Source organism: Bubalus kerabau, chromosome 7 (assembly GCF_029407905.1).
Source record: "Bubalus kerabau isolate K-KA32 ecotype Philippines breed swamp buffalo chromosome 7, PCC_UOA_SB_1v2, whole genome shotgun sequence".
In the NCBI taxonomy this organism is placed as follows: Eukaryota; Metazoa; Chordata; class Mammalia; order Artiodactyla; family Bovidae; genus Bubalus; species Bubalus kerabau.
Window position 1 is genome coordinate 20224018 of NC_073630.1, and position 15808 is coordinate 20239825.

The 15808-nt window shown below is 44.1% G+C and overlaps 1 protein-coding gene across 1 annotated transcript in view; it reads left to right on the forward strand.

Annotated features, from left to right (window-relative positions):
- RAP1GDS1 (Rap1 GTPase-GDP dissociation stimulator 1) overlaps window positions 1–637 on the forward strand; it is a 151028-nt gene extending 150391 nt beyond the window's left edge. The window contains exon 16 of the transcript XR_008716777.1: window positions 82–637. The gene's annotated coding sequence lies outside the window, so the exon portion shown is untranslated. The remainder of the gene's footprint in view (window positions 1–81) is intronic.
- Window positions 638–15808: the final 15171 nt, after the last annotated feature.

The following is a 15808-nucleotide window of genomic DNA, read 5'->3' on the forward strand; positions in this document are numbered from 1 at the left end:
GCCATAGCAGCCAGTCCAGTTCAGTCTGCAGATGGCCTCATTCTAGTAGGTGTTAGCATTTCCCACCTCTGCTTTTCACAGAGAGCTTCAGTAGATCTTAAAGCCTAACGGAAAAGTGGCAGTGCCAAGACTCAAGAGATGAGAAGACCCCCTTGGCAAAATGTGGTACACTCTTCACTGCCACTACCACCGCCACCACACGGGTTTTTAGAGCTTTGAAACTCAATCTTTGTAAATCAATCAGAACACCCCAGTGACATACCTGCCTTCTCCGTATGCTCAAGTTTGACGAATACTGGCTGAAAGGTAAGGTGGGCTCCTTGCTCTCCAACATTGATGCTGCACACCTCTGGGGGGTGCTCGAAGGTGGACTTCTGACTCTGAAATAGCTGTCATTCAAGAACGTTAAAACCCCAGTGGAGGTGAAAGAACCTTTTCACTGACTGTTCCCTTTGATGTCCAAGAAAAGGACGATTATTGTGAGTGCTTATGCTACATTTACTCTAAGAATGGTCTTGTTCATTGTCTCCTCCTGGGCTGGACAGTGGACTGTATTTTAGGTTTTGAAAGATACCTATAATGTTGCATAATAGGTTGTCCATATTAATAACTAAATAAATAGTATATCAAACTGTAATGGCATCATTTGGTTTATTTGTGTATTGTACTTCTGTTTCCAGCTCCTAGACTAGCACCTGCTGATCTCTGGTGCTCAGTAGGTATTCACTGAGTGACTCCCTACTGCCATGAAACTTCCAAAGTGCCTGAACTATTTCTAGATATATAGAGAAAGTGAGATGTAGGTATCTGTCTGACTTCAAGGAATTTGTTTTTCTTTTTTGATAGTAGGATGTCTCTACTGAAAAGCATTATACAGAAAACCTCAGAACAAAAGCATCCAAAAATCATGGATTTGAGAAAAGACACTAAATGGGCCAGCTGCCAGCAATCAAGTTGCTGATATGCTAGGAACTCTCATCTTTGGCAAAATGAAATGCAGTTCAAATCACCAGTTGTTCTACAGAGACCAGAAGCTGCACGCTTAGGATGACAGGGCTCCACTGAACTCCGGATGTGCTGCTGTGCGGTGGGCGGGAGCCCACAGACCATACCATCCCTCTCCCACTACTTAGTTTTAGAGACCACCTTTACATTAGTTTGCTACTCGTAAGAGTGCATTCTGACGAAAAGATGGGCGGCGCTACACAACAAAGCTTTTGTTACCAGTTTGTGCCAGGACTAGAGCACAGATGAAAAGCAAACAGGCCAAACATTAGAGGGGAGATGTCTGAGTGAAATGCACTGGAATGTCCTCCCTTCCTCCCTCCCGGTCCTGTTAGCTTCTTGGAATCTTGCTAACCACCCCACCCAGAGCGAACCCATACTGTGCTCAACGCAAAATTGATTAAATACTGGCCCACACCCCCGTGTTTTCCTTGATGAAGCATGCTTTGAGCATAACTCTCTGATAGCAGTGGAGATGTGGAACAAAGTTTTTCAGTTCTAAAACAATTTCCTCTTGGGTGCAACAGGATATAAGGATTAGTGTGAATTGTTCTGAAAAACCCTGCATGTGAACATTTCAAAAAGAAATACTCTTTGGTATCATCAGAGGGCTTATTATCTAACTCTGCTGAACATAAAGGGTGAAGCTGTCTATTACTTAGGTGAGCATTATCCTTCGTATCCAACTGTTACTAGAATCAGTATGCTTAAAAGACACTGCTTAATGTGAGGAAGCTGTACATTTGAATTATACAAGTGTCTGTTAAAAAAACACACTTAGTGATAATTTGGGGTGAATCTTCATGGCTATAACCAGGAAAATTGAGGGTTTTCCCCACAGATATGGTCTATTAGTTTATGTATTTATATGCCATATGGCTTCATAGATAGCTATTTCAACATTTCAGACACAGCTTTAAAACCTATTTTAAAAGTGTGGTAAGTGGAAGGAGTAAGGTCTCTGAATGCTCTCTCTCCTGTAGTGACATCCTGGTTCTGTTACGTACTGGCTGTGTGACCATCACATTACTTAAACTCTCTGGGCCTGTTTTCTTACTGTGTTTAATAATCTCTACTTTCTAGAATTTTTTTGATGACTGAAATGTTTAAAGAGGTTGACATTGAGGCTGGAGGGAACTGTAACATATCATGGCCTAATCTATACTCCACACCTTGCCCCGGCAGGATTCCTGGCTACGGGAATTCAAAGAACAAGAGCCAAACAGGAGAACTAGTTCTGGATAGAGAAACTGAGATTTCAATATTTGTCTGACTTGAGAGAATTTCTGTTGATATCAGGTTCTGTCTCATTAATTGTGTCTCTTATCAGTTTCTGGAGAAGGAGATGGCAACCCACTCCTGTATTCTTGCCCGGGAAATCCCATGGACAGAGGAGCCTGGCGGGCTACTGTCCCTGGGGTCACATAAGAAATACGACTTAGCAACTAAAAAAATTCATAGTTTCAGGAGCACCCAGTTATCCTCAATGTGGAATGCATAACCCCTTACCTCCTTCCTGAAACAAAGATGGCCCGGTGGGCAGAGCAGGCCTTGAGCATAGCTCTCCACTGTAGTATTTCCTCTGTCTCAGACTTCTTCATCTGTGAAGTGGGAATCACAGTACTAGCTCAGTGATATTACTTCTATTAGCAGAATTACTAAATCAATATAAATAAAGCTGTAGTACTATGAGTTTTTTCTCAATATAGAAACAAAACAATGCCCCTTTCCCATTTTCAGTGCTGCCAATTGTTTTTATATACAATATACCTTTTTAATATACATACTTCATGTTTTTCTTATATATAATTGCTGTGTGCTTTGCATAACGGTTTATGTTAGCTGTACCCCGAATCCTCTGGTAGAATCCACCCATTTACCATTATGCTTCTTGACTAGACAGAGTTCCTGTTTCAGGGGTAAGGTATTACTAGTTTCTTATTTACTGTAAATGGTCAGCCACAGTATTTGAAAGAAAAAGTGAGCTTTGCATGGAATTTATGCTCCAAAGTTCAATCATTCAATTTATTTATTCTTTCTCAGTTGACTTTTTAAAGTTCATTATTTCTTTATCCTTACTCTGTTTGTTCCCAGAAAAACAAACAAACCCTTTTACCAAATTGAGCTTTTCAGCCGTGGCCATAGAGGTTATAGTCTAACAACATTTCAAAAAAATGGGCAATATGCATCTGTCTGCTATTTTTAACACTAGAGAGACACTTAATATGGCAACAACTCACTTATATACTGGAACCAATTATAATTGGACCAACTTAAGCCAGGGAGGAGCCAATGGCTGGGTTCTCCTGCCATTTGTTTCCCAAGTCCCTGGCTTTTCTACGGCCTAATGTCACATTTGTCCACAGAGAGATGGAGAGCCTCCCACTTTCTAAGCAAACTGGAGGATCAGGGTGTTGTCGTGAGCCATGACCTCTTTTTCCAAGTGACTTAAATGAAATGGATTCTCTCATCCCATAATTATTAATGCAGCTTTCAGGGAGTAAAAATGGAGCAAGTTGGATGGCTGAATCATGGAAACGGGTTCAAGGGAGAAGTGATTTAATTCAAACACCATATACAACCTAAAAATCAAACCTGGCTTTATCCTTCACCCCCAACTTCAGAGCACATTCTTGGAATTTATCCATGCCTCAGAGATCTGTGGTTTTGCTGGTAGGCATGTGTGCAATCTTATACTAATCTGCTTAACACTATAAAGGTAAAACCACATTCAGTGGTGTGTGAAATTTTATAGTGTTCAGTTGGTTTTGGTCACATATATAGAGAATTTTCTGTTTGAGGATTCAGTTTTAAGAAAATTGGTTGGAATTTTTAATCTTCATCAAGGAAGTTGAAAACTTAATCCTGTCATACTTTGAAGCTGCTTAGTGTCAAGTTTGGGATTTTTTCTTAAATAATTCAAAAAGATATTTTTTAGATTTCTGTTATCTTGAGATAAAACATTTTAAAGCTTTAAGCCAGATTTCCAGTATATAAATTTTAAATCCAACCACAGATCTTCTAAAATATAGGAATACCATATCATATCAGTTCAGTTCAGTCGCTCAGTCGTGTCCGACTCTTTGTGACCCCATGAATCGCAGCACGCCAGGCCTCCCTGTCCATCACCAACTCCCGGAGTTCACTCAAACTCACATCCATTGGTCGGTGATGCCATCCAGCCATCTCATCCTCTGCCGTCCCCTTTTCCTCCTGCCCCCAATCCCTCCCAGCATCAGTCTTTTCCAATGAGTCAACTCTTTGCATGAGGTGGCCAAAGTACTGCAGTTTCAGCTTCAGCATCAGTCCTTCCAAAGAACACCCAGGACTGATCTCCTTTAGGATGGACTGGTTGGATCTCCTTGCAGTCCAAGGGACTCTCAAGAGTCTTCTTCAACACCACAGTTCAAAAGCATCAATTCTTTGGTGCTCAGCTTTCTTCACAGTCGAACTCTCACATCCATACATGACCACTGGAAAAACCATAGTCTTGACTAAACAGACCTTTGTTGGCAAAGTACTGTCTCTGCTTTTGAATATGCTATCTAGGTTGGTCATAACTTTTCTTCCAAGGAGTAAGCGTCTTATAATTTCATGGCTGCACTCACCATCTGCAGTGATTTTGGAGCCCCCAAAAATAAAGTCTGACACTGTTTCCACTGTTTCCCCATCTACTTGCCATGAAGTGATGGGACCAGATGCCATGATCTTAGTTTTTTAAATGTTGAGCTTTAAGCCAACTTTTTCACTCTCCTCTTTCACTTTCATCAAGAGGCTTTTTAGTTCCTCTTCACTTTCTGCCATAAGGGTGGTGTCATCTGCATATCTGAGGTTACTGATATTTCTCCCGGCAATCTTGATTCCAGCTTGTGCTTCCTCCAGCCCAGCGTTTCTCATGATGAACTCTGCATAGAAGCAAGCAGGGTGACAACATACAGCCTTGACGTACTCCTTTTCCTATTTGGAACCAGTCTGTTGTTCCATGTCCAGTTCTAACTGTTGCTTCCTGACCTGCATATAGGTTTCTCAAGAGACAGGTCAGGCAGTCTGGTATTCCCATCTCTTTCAGAATTTTCCACAGTTTATTGTGATCCACACAGTAATAGTCAATAAAGCAGAAATAGATGTTTTTCTGGAACTTTCTTGCTTTTTCAATGATCCAATGGATGTTGGCAATTTGATGTCTAGTATTCCTCAAAAAAAAAAAAAAAAAAAAGTAGAACTACACTATGGTCCAGCAGTCCCCCTTCTGAGTATTTGCCCAAAGAAAACAAAAACACTAATTTGAAAAGATATCTGCATCCCTATGTTCAAGATACAGAAGCAGTCTAAGTGTCTATCAATAGATGAATGGATGAGGAAGATACAGTGGTGTACACAGTCGTACCTCAATATCCACGGAGGACTGGTTCCAGGACCTGCCTTGAATACCCAACTCCACAGAGGCTCAAGCACCATGGATCCATGGTCTCACGTCTGTGGATCAACCGACCTTGACAAGTGTAGTGCCATAGCTTATACTGAAAAGACCCACATATAACTGGACCCAGTTGAAACCTTAAGGTTTGACTATAATTTACAATGAGATATTAATCATAAAAAGAGTGAAATGTTAGCATATGCAACACCATAGATGGATCTAGATGGTATTTATGCCAAGTGAATTAAGTCAGACAAATGCCATATGATTTCACTTACTGTGAAATTTAACAAAACAACAGAAACAAACTACAGAGAAAAAACTGGTGGTTGCCACAGGGAGAGGGGTGTGTGGTTGTGCGAAATAAGTGAAGGGGATTAAGAGCTACAGATTTCCAGTGACAATGTCACAGGGATGTGATACAATATTCTTGAATATAGTCAAGAATATTGTAATAACTTTGTATGATTACTAGACTTACCGTGGTGATTATTTCATAATGTGTTAAAATATCAAACTACTATTGGTACACCTGAAACTAACATAGTGCGCATCAACTATACTTCAGTTTTTTAACAATCTAATTTTCAAGTACAGGTGACAAATTATTACTATTGCAGTAGTTCTTCTGTCATTTATTGATTCCCAGGAATCCTAAAGGAAAGAAACTCTAGCTGTACCCTCAGATTACTGTCAAAAATAAACTCCTATATGAATACTGACTCTGAATCTTAGAGCCATATCTACTTTAACATAGGCCTCCCTTCTACCCAGATGGTGGGACTGGGGGCAGGGCAGGGGGTGGTTTTTAATGGACTGTATTACTAAGGATGGAGCCAAGCCTGCTGAGATGCTGTCCTCGGGGAGTTCATACCTCAGATGAAAAACCCCTGCGCTTAGAGGACATTGTGCCCTCCCACAGTCACCATCACCCCACCACCAGGACCGGAGGAGGTCAGCTGCCTCTGACCTTGACTGTACATCTGGACGTCACAACCTGAATCGCCAGGCCCTTACTCTAAATTGCAGGCTTTGTCTGGTGCAGTCTCGGAAGGATGTCCTGGCGTGCTCTCCACAGCAGTGGCCCTGTGTGTGTGCGTCTTTTATGTAGTCGAGGTGTTATGCCACATGTAGCTCTCTCCTTTTTTTCCACTTACACAATAAGCATTTTTCCACATTACTAAGAACTCTGTTTCATAACCGCATTTTTTTCATAACCTCATTTTTAACAGCTGCATGTTCTTCAACTATATGGATGTACCATAATTTACTTTTACTCTAATTTACATAAGATATAAGCCATTTTCTTATATCTGGACATTAAAGATGTATTTCGAGTTTAGAAAAACAAACCCCAAGTGCTAAGTTGTGAATATTTACAGATGCTCAACTAAAAACTATCTGACCTGTCAGTCCCTCTGCCTTCTGCCCCTCATCTTAAGTTAGAAGCCATGTTCCTTTTTCTCTTCAAGGGTCCTCAGTTTCCCAGTGCAGCCTCTTTGCACTCTTCCTGACCCACTTGTACTTTTGTCACCTTTTGGACACTCTTGGCTCCCGCCCAGCGCTTCCTAGTCTCCTAGGGACACCCACCACAAAAGTCGGAAAGAAGTGAAAGTCGTTCAGTCGTGTCTGACTCTGTGACCCCATGGACTTCTCCATGGCCAGAATACTGGAGTGGGTAGCTGTTCCCTTCTCAACCCAGGGATCCAACCCAGGTCTCCCGCATTGCAGGTGGATTCTTTAGCAGCTGAGCCACCAGGGAAGCCCACCACACGGGGGAGTGGGGTCACAAAGGTGGGGTGACTGCACCTCCCCCTCCTGACCTCCAGGCCTTTAATCAATTCCACCCACTCATCCTTCAGCACCACCACTTACCTGATATTAGACAGGGCATGGAACACACCTCCCAGTACCCGCTGGAGCTATAGCTAATGGAAGTCCAGTTGCCTCTCAGCATTGCCGTCCACCACTCCCAACACAGACCTCTTACCATAGCCTGTGAACCACCATTCTGATTGGTTCCCAGTGATGAACACTCTCCAGGCCCACTCACAAGGAGAGGAGGGAGAGTGGTAGAGGGCCTCCTTTCCCACAGGAATCCTCATTTCATCCTCCCAAGGCATCTGTGACCTGGCTGACCCATTTCTTCCTCAGAGATGGCAGACTGTGGGCCCTCATACATCTTTGTCTGGTCCACATGGTGTTTTGAAAAAATAAGAAAATGAACAGCTGTAAACATGGAAAATCTGGATGAATCTGCACACCCACACTAATCCGGTTAACTGACTTCCCTTTTATAATGGGGAGAGCTGGCAACCAGCCATGCTGTGTCCCAGGAGGGCAGCGGGTGACTGTGACCCTGTGCCTCTGGACAGAGCATGCATCTCCAGCCGTTCAAGTCCCCCACACCTGCCCCAGCTCCCCTCAACGCCACAGCCCCTGGAAGCCCATGTGGCTTGACCCTGTGGAGACCTCATGTGCCATCTGTCTGCTTCCAGACCAGGAGTAAGGGGTGGGGATTTTTAGGGAGAGAAAAGCAGTGCCAAGGGAAAGGCCTTGTCAAACACAGGTCCAGATACTTGACCCAAGGGCGTTTTTATGACCTGTGCCAACTTGCACTGTTTTTAGCACCTCAGAAAAAAGACTTGACGTTCTGAAGGCCGGTGACAGCTGCAGTCTGTCAAGTGTCAGGAATACGGAGACCCAGACAGCTGCGAGCCGTGCCCACACGTGTACCCACGCCATCCTGCTGACAGGGGGGTGCTGCTGCTGACCTCCTGTGCTCTCACATGGCTAGCAGCACCCAGAGGGACTGCAGGAATTTAGAACATCCTTTCTCAGCTGGATCAGGAATACAGCCCTTCTCCTGAGGCCCAAAGTACCCTCCCCACCTCCTTTACCCCATGATTAAGGCGCTCTTATGTAATGGGGGACCCGCTAGCCAAGCAATTACTCTCTGTTCTTAGAGAAGCGCAGAATTCTAATAACCTGCCAAACTCCCGGGGTAACCTGATCAACCACAATTTCCTGTGGGTTCAATCCCTGAGTCAGGAAGATCCCCCAGAGGAGGGCACGACAACCCACTCCAGTATTCTTGCCTGGAGAATCCCATGGACAGAGGCGCCTGGTGGGCTACAATCCATAGGGTCGCAGAGAGTCAGACACGACTGAAGCAACTTAGCAAGAGTCAACCCTTCAGAAATAAGTCTCTTCATTTAAAAAGGCACATACAATTCAAAGTTTCAATCCACTCTCAACCAAAACACCCATGAAGAGAAACAGCCTGCTGCTAAATGTTTCACGGGCATCACGCACAAAAGGAGAGCATGTTCCCCGTTTTCCTGGAGTTGAGGAGTCCTGAGCCAGGTAAGTCTCCACGCCTCTGACCACCAGGAGTCACACACAGAACAGGAGCTAAAGTGCGGCACTAGCTCACAAATGGTTGTCAAACCTTGCAAAACTTCTCCAGAGGCGACTAGCCCAGGATCAAAAACTGCCAGGGCTCCCCACCTCCCTGCTATGACTGAATATAATATCAATATGGAATATGAAAATAATATCAATAGGAGATCCAAAACTGCCTTCAGTTTCTGAGAAGATGAAGCAGAACATGCAAGAGGAAGAAGAAATCAATCAAGACTCAAAATCAGCGACAGGAACAGTGGACCTAAGCAAAGGCTGATGTTGGTAGAACCAATAAATAAATAATATAGATTCTTCTGGTGGCTCAGACGGTAAAGAATCCGCCTGCAATGAGGGAGACCTGGGTTCGATCCCTGGGTTGGGAAGATGCCCTGGAGGAGGGCATGGCAACCCACTCCAGTATTTTTGCATTGAAAATCCCATGGACGGAGGAGCCTGGCAGGCTACAGCCCATGGGGTTGCAAAGAGTAGGACACGACTGAGCGACTAAGCACAGCACAGCAGATGCAAAGTATTATATATATAAGAACTGAATCTCTTGGCTGTATACCTGAAACTAATACAACATTGTAAATCGACTATACTCCAATAAAATAAATTTTTTAAAAATACAAAGACAAGAAAAAGGACATTTTGTCTTTGGGGCAGATATTGCAAGTGATTTACCCAACATCCAGCTACCCCTTCTGCCCTATTTACAGAACCCCAATTTTGTTCAGGGGGACAATGTACCAAGCTTAAAACACTCTAGTTCCCCAGCTTTCCAAGTGGGCATTACCCTTCTATAGAAGTTCATGGGGAGGGTATCCCTTAGTGAATTAGGCAAAGACCTGCTAGAAGGCCTTTGGCCCTTTGCCTTTTTTTTTCTTTCTTTTCCCTCCCTCAAACCTTAACATGGGTCCCAGAAGTACAGCAGCCCTCTTGCAACTGTGAGGTACAATCATGAGAATGCAAGCCTCCACATTAAGGACAGTGGAGCAGAAAGGTGGAAACAGCCTAGATCCCTGGTAGCACTAATGAACCAAAAGATCAGCTATGTACCGAGGCACCGCAGACAATGCAGGGGACACACTTGCCTGCTTCAACCCCTACAGCAAGGTTTTCTGTTATTTGGATCAGGATGAAATCTTGATGCACATGGCTAGTCACTAAAGCATTAAGGCCTTCCTAGAACAACTTGTTGTGCTTACTGGCCATGGCCACAGAAGTCAGTGGATTGAAACAGTGGGGGCTACACACTCTAACCTCAAAGTTCAAAAAATCCCCAAACAGCCTGATTTGCTGACCTAGCAGCCTGCCTCACTACAGAGATTTACTGAGCACATACTGTGTTGCACTCTGGATATCTTAGATAGATATGGGCCACTGAGGGAGGAGAAGAGGGATATTTACCTGTCATAGTAAAGCAAGCAAGTAAGGATGCCAGCTGCTGTATAAATAGAATCATGGGGTTCTGCAGAGATGACTCAGCTCTGGGCCTCCTGGGGCAGAAGGCACCTGTAAAAGCAGAGAAGAAGCAAGAGACAGGGAAGGAAATATAGAGCAGAGCAGACAGAAGAGGGCCTGAGACATTTTAACTTGTTATTACGTAGTGGAAAACTAAAGTTTAAACAGAAGATTAGCAGATTGCTTTATGGTTTGATCTAGAACCAGAACTAGTGCTAATGGAAGACAGAAAGACTAATAGAGATCTGCAGGTAATTGTGCTGCGTTCCCAGTGTCGGGAGACAATTCTTCATGGGTGTCTTGCAGTTCTATACTTCTGTGAAGAGCTTTCGTCTCAATCTCTTCAAGGATGTTCACCTAGCATACTTGTAAGAGAGACAGTGCCTCCCGCTGGAGGCAGGGGCAGATTTTTGTACCATGCGGAATAGTAGAGAGACTTTGAGCCCAGGGGAAGTTGGTCAGGATTGCTTGCAGACCCCTTATAAAGTTGGGGGACCCTGGGACTTCAGTGGCAGTGCAGTAGTTAGGACTTAGCGCTTTCACTGTGGTAGGCCCAGGTTCAGTCTCTGGTTGGGCAACTAAGATCCTGCAAGATGTGTGGCATGGCCAAAAAAAAAAAGGGGGTGGGGGGATTCCTGAGCTCTGGACAGGTACTCTCTACCCAGAAACAAAGATCTGTTTATCCTCCTTTGACTTGCTCAAAGCCACAGCCTGGTCGGGTGCTAGGGACAGAGGTTCCCAATTCCATGGAAAAGAGATGTCATCAAGTAAGTTCGAATGTGGTGAGTTCTCCCAGACAGGATGCTGCAAGACCGCATCTTGGTGGGCTTAACAGAGTTCTGAGGGGACCTCCCTGAGAAAGCTGATTTAAGTGAGGTCTGGGGCAGAAGAGCGGGTCGACCCTTTTCATCTTTGCAACATCTCCGTGATGTAGGCATGATTATCTGCATCTTATGAGGCAGGCACTGAGGACTGAAGAGAGAAGCCACACCCACACTGTCATCAGTGGCCAACGCTCTGGGTCCAACCAGCACACAGTCTGTGACTTTCTTCTTTTGCTACACATGGACTAAAGCAACTTAAAGAGCTTTTCACTGAGTACAGACCATATGATATCCATCAGGCTCAGCAAGTGACCAGCTAGGGTCGCCACAGAGACTGAGTCATTAAGGCACATGTTTCACTGTCCAGTCCAACTCCAGTTCTTTCCACAACAGAGTCAATAAAAGAATCAACATCTCCAGGCTTTGCTCTGCCCTGCGGGTGGGAGGAATAAGCCCCGCCTTACTCTTTGTTCTTATTTTAATACCTTCTGCTCTCTCCTTCTCTTGCTCTAGAATTCAGTATTAACAGAATGTTTCATATACATAAGGCTCAAAATGTGCATTCAGCTTGAGAAACAGCAGAACATGAAATTGCCCGAGAAAGATGCCTGACCTCTACCAGGAAGAGAACATTTATATCACCAGAGACGTGGAATCAATGCCAAAATGGACCTATACAGACACATCTACTAAGATGACCTTCCCTTAATTCCCCCCCCCACTTAGTTGCTGGTCACTGGCCCCCAGCACACTGCCCCAGCCCAGGCCCCTCTGTCTTGTCATCCCCACAAATTATTGCTCTTTGTGTAACAAGGTATTTAAGCTTTTGATCCTAATAACTCCTGGTCTTCATTTTCCTTTTGAAGACTGCCATATACATGTAAAACAATAAATTTGTATGTTTTTTTTCCTTGTTAAAAAAAAAAAAGTGTGCTGAGTCCCCATTACCAATTATTCTAGGAAGCAGACTAAAGAAAGCATCAGCAGAAATTAAATTAGAATAAATTAGAATGTGAAGCCAGAGTCCTGAGATGATCTTTCCTAAAATGGCCCGACAGACCCTTGAGAGTCGTTCTGTCATTCAAGCTTTCACACTCCAGGCATGTGACAGGGGAGGGCATGCAGCTCTGCACTAGAGACGCCTTGTGGAGTTGAGCATCTCCATCGCGGTTGCGGTGTAACTGGCATTCTAATTCATAAGGTGAACAAAAATGTTAATCTGGAGCAGAAGACATTAATTTTTCCTCTTTCTATTTGGGTACAAATCTTGACTGAAACAATTTTCGCTTTAAAATTTAAATGTCTATGGTAAAGTATTCATTTGGTGCCACAAATGAGATGCTTTTAAAGCCTTTGATCTAGTCATTCCACGCTATTAGGACTCAGTCACTCAGTCGTGTCCTACTCTTTGCAACCCCATGGACTGTAGCCCGCCAGGCTCCTCTGTCCATGGGATTCTCTAGGCAAGAATACTGGAGTAAGTTGCCATGCCATCCTCCAGGGGACCTTCCCAATCCAGGATCAAACCCTGGTCCTCCACACTCCAGGCAGATTCTTTACCATCTGAGCCACCAGGGTATCTATGTGCAATGTATAAGAAAGTTCACTGTACTGTTATTTAATGGGGAAGAGTCTAAATTTCTAATAGTGATGGGTAGATTAATTCAATTATAGTTTATCTGCATCAGGAGTTCTCAAACTTTGTGGTCTGAGGATCCCTTTAAATGGCGTAAGCCCCTGAAGAGTTTTTGTGTATGTGGGTTATTTCCATGAATATTTAATATTAGATATTAAAAGGGAGAAATAGTTAAAAACAAAAATACACACATATTCCATTAGCTGTCAGAGTGATATCATATCATCATGTAGTCTCTGAAAAATGACACTGTATACTCGGAAAGAAGGTACCAAAAAGGGAAATGATGTCCTATTATACTATGAAAAAATTTTGAGCTTGTGGACTTGAGAGGGTCTTGGGAAGCTCCCAAATTCTCTCCACCACGTCTTGTGGACCCTTGATCGATACAATAGACTAGTATATCAGTTCAGTCGCTCAGCTGTGTCCGACTCTTTGCGACCCCATGAATCGCAGCACGCCAGGCCTCCTTGTCCATCACCGACTCCCAGAGTTCACCCAAACTCATGTCCATCGAGTCGGTGATGCCATCCAGCCATCTCATCCTCTGTTGTCCCCTTCTCCTCCTGCCCCCAATCCCTCTAGGCATCAGGGTCTTATCCAATGAGTCAACTCTTCGCATGAGGTGGCCAAAGTACTGGAGTTTCAGCTTTAGCATCAGTCCTTTCAAAGAAATCCCAGGGCTGATCTCTTTTAGGATGGACTAGTGGGATCTCCTTGCAGTTCAAGGGACTCTCAAGAGTCTTCTCCAACACCACAGTTCAAAAGCATCAATTCTTCGGCACTCAGCTTTCTTCACAGTCCAACTTTCACATCCATACATGACCACTGGAAAAACCATAGCCTCGACTAGATGGACCTTTGTTGGCAAAGTAATGTCTCTGCTTTTGAATATGTTATCTAGGTTGGACATAACTTTCCTCCCGAGGAGCAAGCATTTAATTTCATGGCTGCAGTCACCATCTGCAGTGATTTTTGGAGCCCAAAAAAATAAAGTCTGACACTGTTTCCACTGTTTCCCCATCTATTTCCCATGAAGTGATGGGACCAGATGCCATGATCTTCATTTTCTGAATGTTGAGCTTTAAGCCAACTTTTTCACTCTCCTCTTTCACTTTCATCAAGAGGCTTTTTAGTTCAGTATATACAGTATAGTAAATTTAAAATGTTATTGTATAAAATATTCACTGATATTGAAAATGCTGTTTTTTAAAAAGATTAAAGAACAGTATAAACCATATTAGACAATTTAAAACAAACATGAGAGTAATGGAAAGACACACACAGTAACATGGCTCTAGATGGTGTCTACCAGCATAGGCCTCTAGGTGATGAAAATACAGCTTATTTCTTTTTCTGTTTTCTTGTGTTTTCTACATTATTTTGTAATCAAAATAAAATGTATGTAACAAAGATATGCATATTGCCCATGTATAATCACCCTTTATTTTCCTACCCAGATCTGAAAATTTCAGCTTAGTAAAGATTGAGGGCGGGAGGAGAAGGGGATGACAGAGGATGAGATGGTTGGATGGCATCACCAACTCGATGGACATGAGTTTGGGTGGACTCCAGGAGTTGGTGATGGACAGGGAGGCCTGGTGTGCTGCAATTCATGGGGTCGCAGAGAGTCGGACACGACTGAGCGGCTGAACTGAACTTTTAGGAAAGATCTCGACCAGCAATATCAGTATAACAGTGGTTTTGCACAGCTCTACATGAGGCGAACCTCTAGACTGTCCTTGCCTCTCCAAGCGTGTTCTGCAAAGGACATCCACGTCCCCTGGGAGCCTGCAGAGCCTCAGATTCTCTAGTCCCACTCCAGGCCAGCTAAATCAGACCCAGATAATTTATTTTTACTTTTTTTTGTTGTTGTTATTTTTTTGGTCACATCGCACAGCTTGTGGGATGTCAGTTCCCCGACCAGGGACTGAACCCAGGCCATGAAAGTGAAAGCGCAGAATCCTATCCACTAGGCCACCAGAGAACTCCCAAATCCAGATACTTTAGATCCGAGTAAATTAAGACCCAGGTGATATATGTGTATAAAGTTTGAGATGCCCTAGTGGCATGTTCAAACCACCTGGAAGCTTTAAAACAGGGATGGGGAGGGGCTGCGCGGGGGTTTGTTTAAAGGTCTTGGGTGATCTTAATGGTAACTAGAGCTGAGAACTACCGTGGAACACAAACTCCAGCCTCTGCCAGCTTCAGGGCCATGTCCCCTACTGCCAAACGGCGAGCTCCATGCCAGCCCCCAGGTCATAGAAATTCAGAGGATGGTGGAACTAGATGGAGGAAAAAGGTGGATTTCAGAACAGGGATAAAATATGGCACTTCCCACGGCCTGCAGAGCTCTAAGACTATTTGACTTGCCAGTTTGCAAAATTATGGTCACTTCTTTAGAAGGCCTGGGGTGTTACCAAAAAACTCACTATTGCCTTCTACAAAATGCTTTGATAGACAAGTCTGAGTTTTTAAACAGATTTTTAAATTTTGAATCAGATGGCAGGGGGGTTGTAACTGCAGACACTGTCCAGCTTTACCCAAAATTCTACTTTGCATCAGTTACCTCCTCATTCAAACCCATCTCCACAATTACCTACCCAAGTCATTCAGCAAGTTTTTGAGTGCCCAGCATGGGCCAGAGACTGGCCACAATTCCTGGACTCTGTGTACCTGAACTTCTCGGGGCTTACCCATGCTTCTCCCTCTTCTGGAAGCGCCAGGGCCTCCCCATATCCCTAGCAGCACTCACCTCCTCATTCCTGCCCTGGAGTCTCTTCCTTCGCCCTCCCTCAGGGGCCTGGGTCAGGCTTCTCTTCTTCCGCTGGGCCTGCTTGTGTTCCTCCCATCTCAGCAGCACCACCTCGGGAAGCTCTTGGTGAAGTCTGCATTTTCCACAAGTGTGGTTTTATTCTTTCAGTTTACATTTCCTCAAAAATGCATGCAGAGTGCTCACAGCAAAGCGCCTGGAACACAGTAAACTCTCAGTGAAGTCACCTTTTACTTCAAGGCCTGGTACAGCACACACACCTGGGAGCTGGCTTGCAGCGG